The sequence below is a fragment of the Mustela nigripes genome, chromosome 2, assembly GCF_022355385.1.
Source record: "Mustela nigripes isolate SB6536 chromosome 2, MUSNIG.SB6536, whole genome shotgun sequence".
NCBI classification, from domain to species: domain Eukaryota; kingdom Metazoa; phylum Chordata; class Mammalia; order Carnivora; family Mustelidae; genus Mustela; species Mustela nigripes.
The window spans coordinates 201040647-201049032 of NC_081558.1; the positions used below are offsets into that span (position 1 = coordinate 201040647).

The following is an 8386-nucleotide window of genomic DNA, read 5'->3' on the forward strand; positions in this document are numbered from 1 at the left end:
GGGCCAAATGAGATTTATCCAAGAAATTCAAAGGTAGTGTCACCTTTGATGGATATCAATAAATGTAATAAAGTATATATAGAATAAATGACAAAAACCACCTGATAATTTCAACAGATGCAGAAAAGGCATTTGGTAAAATCCAACATCCTTTCTTGATCAAAACACTCAACAAACCAGGAATAGAAGGGAACTTTCTCAATCATCCACATCTAATATCATACATGATGGTGAAAGACTGAATACTTTCTCTTAAATCAAGAATAAGAAAGAAAAGCATGTTCACTCTTTGACTTCTATTTAACATCTTACTGGAGATGGACAATTAGGCAAGAAAAAGAAGTAAAAAGTGCTCACTTGAGCAGCACATATACTAAAATTTGAACAACACAGAGAGGATTAGCATGGCCCCCGCACAAAGATGACACACAACTTCATGAAACATTTAAAAAAAAAAAAAAGAAAAAAGAAAGAAGGAAGGAAGGAAGAAAAGTTTCTGATTATAAAAGAAGCGGCAAAAATATATTTGCAGGTAACATGATATTGTACATAGAATACCCTAAGGAATCCACTTAAAAAGTAGTAAAAGTAATAAAAGAGTACAGGAAGGTTGCAGGATACAAGATCAATATAAAAAATCAATCCCTATTCCTATAGACTAGCTCTGAAAATAAAATTAAGAAAACAATTCCATTTACAATAGCATCAAAAAGAATAAATCACTTAGGTATAAGATTAGTAAAAGAAGTGTAAGACTTGTACACTGAAAACTATAAAACACCACTGAAAGTAATTAACGACCTTAAAAAATGGGAAGATATCCTATGTTCATGGATCAAAAGACTTAATATTGTCAAGATTGTAGATGCAGTATAATCCCTATCAAAATCCCAGTGGCTTTTGAAGAAATTGACAACTCATTATAAAATTCATACAGAATTGCAAAGAACCCAGAATAACAAAACAATCTTGCAAAAGAACAACAAAGTTAGAAGATTCATGCTTCCTCATTTCAAAACTTACTACAAAGCTACAGTAATTAAGATAATGTGGCACTGGCTTACAGATGGACATACAGAATGGTGGAAAAGTTTAGAGTCCAAAAATAAATCCTATTGAGTTTTGACAAATGTACCAAGACATAATAGGGAGAGGATAATGTTTTCGATAAATGGTGCTGGGACAACCAGATATCCACACACAAAGAATGGAATTTATTTACCAGGATATATCTCCCATACCAGACAACATACACAAAAGTTACATGACTATACCACAGCATATACAAAAAGTTCATTCAAAATAAATTATAAACCTAAATGAAAGAGCTAAAACTAGAAAACTCATAGGAGAAAACATAAGAGTAAATAATTTTGACCTTTAGGTAAGCAGTGGTTTCTTAGATTAAAAAAAAAAAAAAAAAAGGCAGAAGTAAAAAAAGAAAAAAAGAATGCAGTACATCATACTTTGTGCACAAATCATCAAGAAAGTGAACAGATTCCCACAGAAGGGGAAAAAATTTTGTAAATCACATATCTGACAAGAAATTTGTATCCAGAATATATAAAAAACACAACCCAGTAACAAAAACAGGGCAACTAATCTAAATTAAAAATGGGCAAAGTATTTGAATAGTCATTTATCAAAGAAGATAAACAAAATAACCAGCAGGCATGAAAACCAAGAAGATGCTCAACATCATTAACCATTAGGGAAATGTACATCTAAACCCAATGAGATATTACTTCACACCCATTAAGATGGCTTTAACTAAATAGGCAGTTGTTGACAAGCTCTGAGGAGGATGTGGACACACCATAACCCACACACTGCTGGTGGAGATGTCAAGTGGTACGCTGCTTTGGAAAACTGACTGGCAGTTCCTCAAAATGTTGAGCATATAGTTATCATGCAACCTAGCAATTCAACTCTCAGGCATACACCAAGAGAAATGAAAACATACAACCACACCAAAAGTGGTACCTGAATATTCATAGGAGCATGAGTCATAATAGCCAAAAGGTAGAAACAACCCAAATGTCCATCAACTAATGGATGAAAAATAAAATGTAGTGAATCAAATCAACGAATATTACTCACCAGTGAAAAGGAACCAAGCACTGATACATGCTACAACAGAGGTAAGTCCAGAAAACATTATGCTAAATGAAAGAAACCCATCACGAAAGATCGCATAGATATGGTTCAATTTATATTAAGTGTTTAGAATAGGAAACTATTATAGAGACAGAAGGTAGGTTAGTGGTTGATTAGGGCTGGGGGTAGGGGGGTTGAGAGTTGGGGGTGAATGCTAACGGGTATGAGCTATCTTTTAGGAGACACTAAAATGTTCGAAAATTAGATGTGGTGATGGTTGAAGCACTTGGGTGGCTCAGTTGGTTGAGTTGCCAAATCTTGATTTTGGCTCAGGTCATGATCTCAAGGTTCTAGGATGGAGTTCCATGCCTTGGAATCCAGTTGGGATTCCCTTTCTCCCTCTGCCTGTCCCCTCATTTGCTCATTCTCTCTAAAATAAATAAATAAATCTTCTTTTCTTTTTTTTTTTAAGATACGATGATGGTTTCACATACCCATAAATATACTAAACAACACTGAATTCATGCTTTGAATGGGTGAATTGTATAGTATTTGACTAATATCCCCTTATTAAAACTGTTTTTAAAAAATTCCCGATTAGTCGGGCTGGACTTTTTTTTTTTTTTTTTAAGATTTTATTTATTCGACAGAGAGAAATCACAAGTAGGCAGAGGCAGAGAGAGAGAGAGAGAGGAGGAAGCAGGCTCCCCTCAGAGCAGAGAGCCCGATGAGGGGCTCGATCCCAGGACCCTGGGATCATGACCCGAGCTGAAAGCAGAGGTTTTAACCCACTGAGCCACCCAGGCACCCTACAGGCTGGACTTTTGACAAGATACCTTATTCCTAGTCCCTTGGTCATGGCTATAGCCTACCTCTTCCTGTCAACCTTGACATGCCCTAGAGAGGAAGCCAGGTGGGTCTTGACCACCTAAAACCACTCCCAAATTAGTTGGATACAACCAGCATGAACTGCCAATGAGAGAGGCCAGCTCCAGGGGAAAGCTCCCTTTGTTCAAATCCCTGCTCTCTGCTGCTTAGCCCTTGACTTGTATTAGCTTATTTGCACCTCATGCTTCTAATTAATCATGAAAAATTGGAGTAATTATAATACCTTGTAGCACTTGGGGATGATGAAAGCACCGGCATTCAGCTCATTAATAGGTACACTTAAGGAGGTCAGTTTTTGTTACTGGGAGAAGCCTTCACATTGTGACCCTTGCGGAACAGGTTCGGGCCCAGATTTGGGTGATTTCTCATTTTATTTCACATGGAGATGACAGCAGTTGCCTTTGCTGGCCTCCCTGACCTAGCAGAAGGCACTAGCTCTCTCTACTATGCCAGGGGTTGGCCCTGTTGTTCAAGGGCCAACTCTACCATATATCTGTTTCAGCTTTTTTATTTCCAACAAAACAATCTCCTCCCCTTTGGGGGCAATATTGCACCCACTGAGAATTGATGGCCTTATTCTAGTATTCAGATTTCATACGGTAAGAAAAAGTAGGATGAGCTCATTGTTATTTTGGTAGCAGAAATACATTTAAAAAAAACTTTAGAATATTGCCAAGTTAATGGAGGGTGGATCACAGATCAGCAGCAACACCATCACCCGGTAGTTGGTTAGAAATGCAGACTCTCAGCCCCACCGCAGACCTACTCCATCAGCATCTGCATTTATCTTATTTTTTTTTTCTCACCAGAGCACATACCCTTCCTAATGTCCGTCACCCAGCCATTTCATTCCTCCCACGTCCTCCCCACTCCTCGCCAACCCTCAGTTTGTTTCCTGAGATTAAGTCTCGTATGGTTTCTCTCCTTCTCAGGATATAAAATCAATGTACAGAAATCAGTTGCATTTCTATACACCAACAACAAGACAAAAGAAAGAGAAATTAAGAAGTCTATCCCATTTACAATTGCACCCCAAACCATAAGATACCCAGGAATAAATCTAAAAAGAGTCAAGAATCTGTACTCAGAAAACTAGAATACTCAAGAAAGAAATTGAGGAAGACACAAAGAAACGGAAAAACGTTCCACGCTCATGGATTAGAAGAACAAATATCGGGCGCCTGGGTGGCTCAGTGGGCTAAGCCACTGCCTTCAGCTCAGGTCATGATCTCAGGGTCCTGGGATCCAGTCCTGCATCGGGCTCTCTAATCAGCAGGGAGCCTGCTTCCTCCTCTCTCTCTCTCTCTGCCTGCCTCTCTGCCTACTTGTGATCTCTCTCTGTCAAATATATAAATAAAATCTTAAAAAAAAAACAAACCAAGAACAAATATTATGAATGTGTCTATGCTACCTACAGCAATCTACACATTTAATGCAATCCCTATAAAATATCAAAATACCAACTTTTTTGAAGAAATGGAACACATGAAAAAGACCATCTACATTTTTAACACGATCCTCTGTTAATTCAGATGCCCGTTAGCCTAAGAAAGCCTTGGTTTACAGGATAGGCCTCTACTCAGGTGGGAAACATTAAACTAATGTGTAAATGGAAAAAAAGGTGCATAAGCCCTAAAGCCAGTTTTTAAGTAACCCACGCCTTCCTTCCAAGTTCTGACTCACACACCAAGTTTCTTTGGTCATCAGTATCATTTTTTAAATGTACAACTGGGTGTGTTTTGTTTGTTTGAGAAACGATCATTTTACTTACCACTAGGCAAGTGAAAAATCCCCAAGAGGCCTCATCTTGTTGCCCTGCCTCCTCTCCCCTTTTTCTCCATTCCCCCTACCACTCTTTTCTCCCAAAAAGCAGGTGCATTCCAATTAGTTGGAGAGAACAAGGTAAATAAAAATAAAGAGAAGCTTCTCTTTTTCTCCCCAGTGAATTAGCCTTCCAGTGTCCAGTCAAGGCTTCCATAAAATTAAGTTTGTTTTGACAGTGATAATTTCTCTGGGAGCAAGTGAATTAGGTGGATCCAGTAATAAGGGCAAAGAGGTTTTATCTACTTTCCCATTTTGAAGAGCCAGCAAGTCAGCATGGGGGAGAGAGGATATTGGATTAATTCAATACACTTTGGTTCCTTATTTATAAAGATTTATAAAAACAATAATTTTTCATTCATTTTTGAGGGGATAAGAATGAAATTTTGAAATATGTGTGGGGCTCCTGGGTGGCTCAGTTGGTTAGACAACTGCCTTCGGCTCAGGTCACAATCCTGGAGTCCCAGGATCGAGTCCCGCATCAGGCTCCCGGCTCTGTGGGGAGTCTGCTTCTCTCTCTGACCTTCTCGCCTCTCTCTCACTGTCTCTCTCTCAAATAAATAAATAAAATCCTTAAAGAAAAAAAAGTGGAAATATGAGTGAAATAAATCTGAAAACACTCAGCCATAGAGACAAAGACATAGTATGACAATGCCACGGACCCACCACCTACATTAACAATTGGCCTCATTTAACTGCTTCTGTATTTTTTTGAAGCATTTTTAATACGAGTTACAAATAGATGACAGTTCAGCCTAATTTTTCAAGGGGTCTTTTTCCAAATGAGGATTTCTTTCTTTCTTTTTTTTTTTTTTACACAAAACATGAGTTTTACTTAACTAAGACTTTGGAGGTTCAAACTGGAGAGATTTCCACTACCACAAAGCTTCCATTGTTATTCCCATCACTATTTCCCCAACCAGCAGGAGATGAGAAAACAAAAAAAAAAAAAACTGGACCTGTTAAAATTGGCCCAAATACCAGCTGAGACTTTATTTTTGTTGTTTCCAGAAGAGTCTTAACAGCAGAAAGCAACGTTCTCTTGAATTCCACACTATTGACGAAGACCGTGGTCAACTTCGGCCAAAAGCCAAAGCTCTCCTCACTGAAAAATGCTGCGGAGGGTTTACCTCGGTACAGCCGCGTTTCCTTAGTTAAAAATCTCAGCTAACGTGTTGGAGCTTTTATTTTTTTATTTTTTAAATATTTTATTTATTTATTTGACAGACAGAGATCACAAGTAGGCAGAGAGGCAGGCAGAGAGAGAGAGAGAGAGGAGGAAGCGGACTCTCACTGAGCAGAGAGCCCGATGCGGGGCTCGACCCCGGGACCCTGAGATCATGACCTGCGCTGAAAGCAGAAGCTTAACCCACTGAGCCATCCAGGCCCCGCGTGTTGGAGCTTTTAAAAGCAGAAAGAAGGGAGTATGGAAAAGAGGTAAGAGGAAGATCAGAAGAGAGAAGACGCAGAAGAGTCTTATAAACCCCAACTCAAATGGCAGGCAAAAGGCATCTCTTCCTTCTATCCCCTGATATCCCTTTCTAGTCTAACTCATGCTCACTGGGATAAACTTAAATGTATTGTAAACAGTTAACGAGACCCGTGTGCGCAGGTGCGTGCGTGCGCTTGCGTGGGTACGCGTGCGTGCGCTTGCGTGGGTGCGTGTACGTGTGCGCGTGCGCATGTAGTGCTGGGGGTGGGAAGGAAGAGAAGGAAAAAATCTGTAGCAGTTGAGTGGGGGTTGCTTATCATAGGGACATCTTTCCAGCAGCAATGTGTGGTATCGTTTTTAGAAGACTAGCTTATTCTTCACGTTTCAGTTGAAAGACGAAAACACAAGAGTTGTCTTGTTTTAAAGTACCTTTACAATCACACACCTCGGTCCCCTCTTCCACGTATGAGGAGCTGGAGTTCCAGAGGCGGGAGGCGACTTATCTCAGAGCGTGTCTAGGAAAAGGAAGTGTTGCTTCTGGAATGGCCCGTGTATCCTCACTTTGGATTTTCAGTATTCCAGGATGTTTAGTCCCTATCCTAGGAAGGAATCACCCGGAGGGCCACTTCCCCCAGAGGCTCCACCCCGGGCATCCTGGTTGTTAAACAGCATCCATCCCCAGGGCGCATTTTCAAAGCCTGCAGTGCTCCAAGCCCTTGTGTTCACTGGCTCCGAGCCAGCAGTCAGGCATGTGAACTTCTGTGCCTGGGATAATGCCTGGCACTTCAGGGAATCAACAGTCCAGCTTTCTTTATAATATTACACTTCCAGGGGGGGGAAAAATTTTTTTTTTTGAAAAGTGTTCTAATTCCTAAGAGTATTTACATCTAAAAGGCACAATGCAAGCCTTAAAAATTCAGTGAGATGACAGGGTTTTAAAAGCTATCATGTGAGAAAATATGCCCTCTCTTGACTTTTCAAAAAAAAAAAAAATTAAGTGTTGGCTCGTGTGGTGGACAGAATGTTGTCACTTAGAGTATTATCAGTGGCGAAACTAAATGTTCATTTGAACTACTTTTTCATCAGAGCCCAAAAGAGCATTCTGGAAAGACTAAAACTATCCACCTGGCTTAAAGGAGACAGATCCAAGAACACAGCGGAATTCCTAAATCTTTGCAAGTGAAAGGGTATCCTTCTGTTCCTTGTCCATCCCATCCAGGCTTTGCCAGAGCAAGGTAGATCAAGTTCACTTGTGTTCTCCAACACCTTCCCAAAGATCTTAAAGGTTTTGAAAGAATGCAGTTGAGATGCTGGTAAGAAGTTCTTTTGAGTATAGAATTCCATCACCATTAAGAATTTGATGATGTGGGGCGTCTGGGTGGCTCAGTTGGTTAAGCGTCTGCCTTGGGAACAGGTCATGATATCAGGGTCCTGGGATCGAGCCTCACCCCCATCAGGTTCTCTGCTTAGTGGCAAGTCTGCTTCTTCCTCTCCCTCTCTCAAATAAATAAATAAAATCTTAAAAAAAAAAAAAAGAATTTGTGCAAAACATTAAAAGTTTATATAGACATATTGAAGAGAAATATGTTTGGGATATAAACACCAAATAAATAATAAAAGCTTGTTTTGCTACCCATGCATTTTTATTTATCTGCCGTATGTTGGAGTACATACTAAATACCATACTTCAAAGGAATGCCTTGAGGACTAGGCTCAAAGGAAAAAAGGGCTACTATCTTTTTCTCTCTGTAATTCAAGAAAAATTAATCAAAATGCAAAGCATACTTTTTAAATCGTGTTTTTCTTCATTAGCACAATGGCAGAAATACTATCTTGGCAAATAGACAGGTAAGAGACTACTACTAAAAGCTCACTATTGCTGCTGCCAATTTGGCCATGAATCAAAGGCTCACAGATTACTTACCCATCAACTACCTTGTAGAGATAAGTAGACAAGACCACAAATGTATAAGAATGTGCATCACAATTTATGATGTCAAAAAATAAAACAACCTCAAAGTAAATAAAATCAGAATCTGTTAATTAATTGATACTTTATCTATTATTATAATTATTATATTCCTCTGATGCTAAGGTACCGTAAGAACCCATGCTGCAGCAGACTGATTGACTTGGAAAGACAGTTAC

The 8386-nt window shown here is 39.4% G+C and overlaps 1 non-coding gene across 1 annotated transcript; it reads left to right on the plus strand.

Moving 5' to 3' along the window:
* Positions 1 to 349: 349 nt before the first annotated feature.
* On the plus strand, positions 350 to 456 carry LOC132012677 (U6 spliceosomal RNA). The gene has a single exon (XR_009402679.1). It is a non-coding gene; the product is annotated as a U6 spliceosomal RNA (small nuclear RNA).
* Positions 457 to 8386: the final 7930 nt, after the last annotated feature.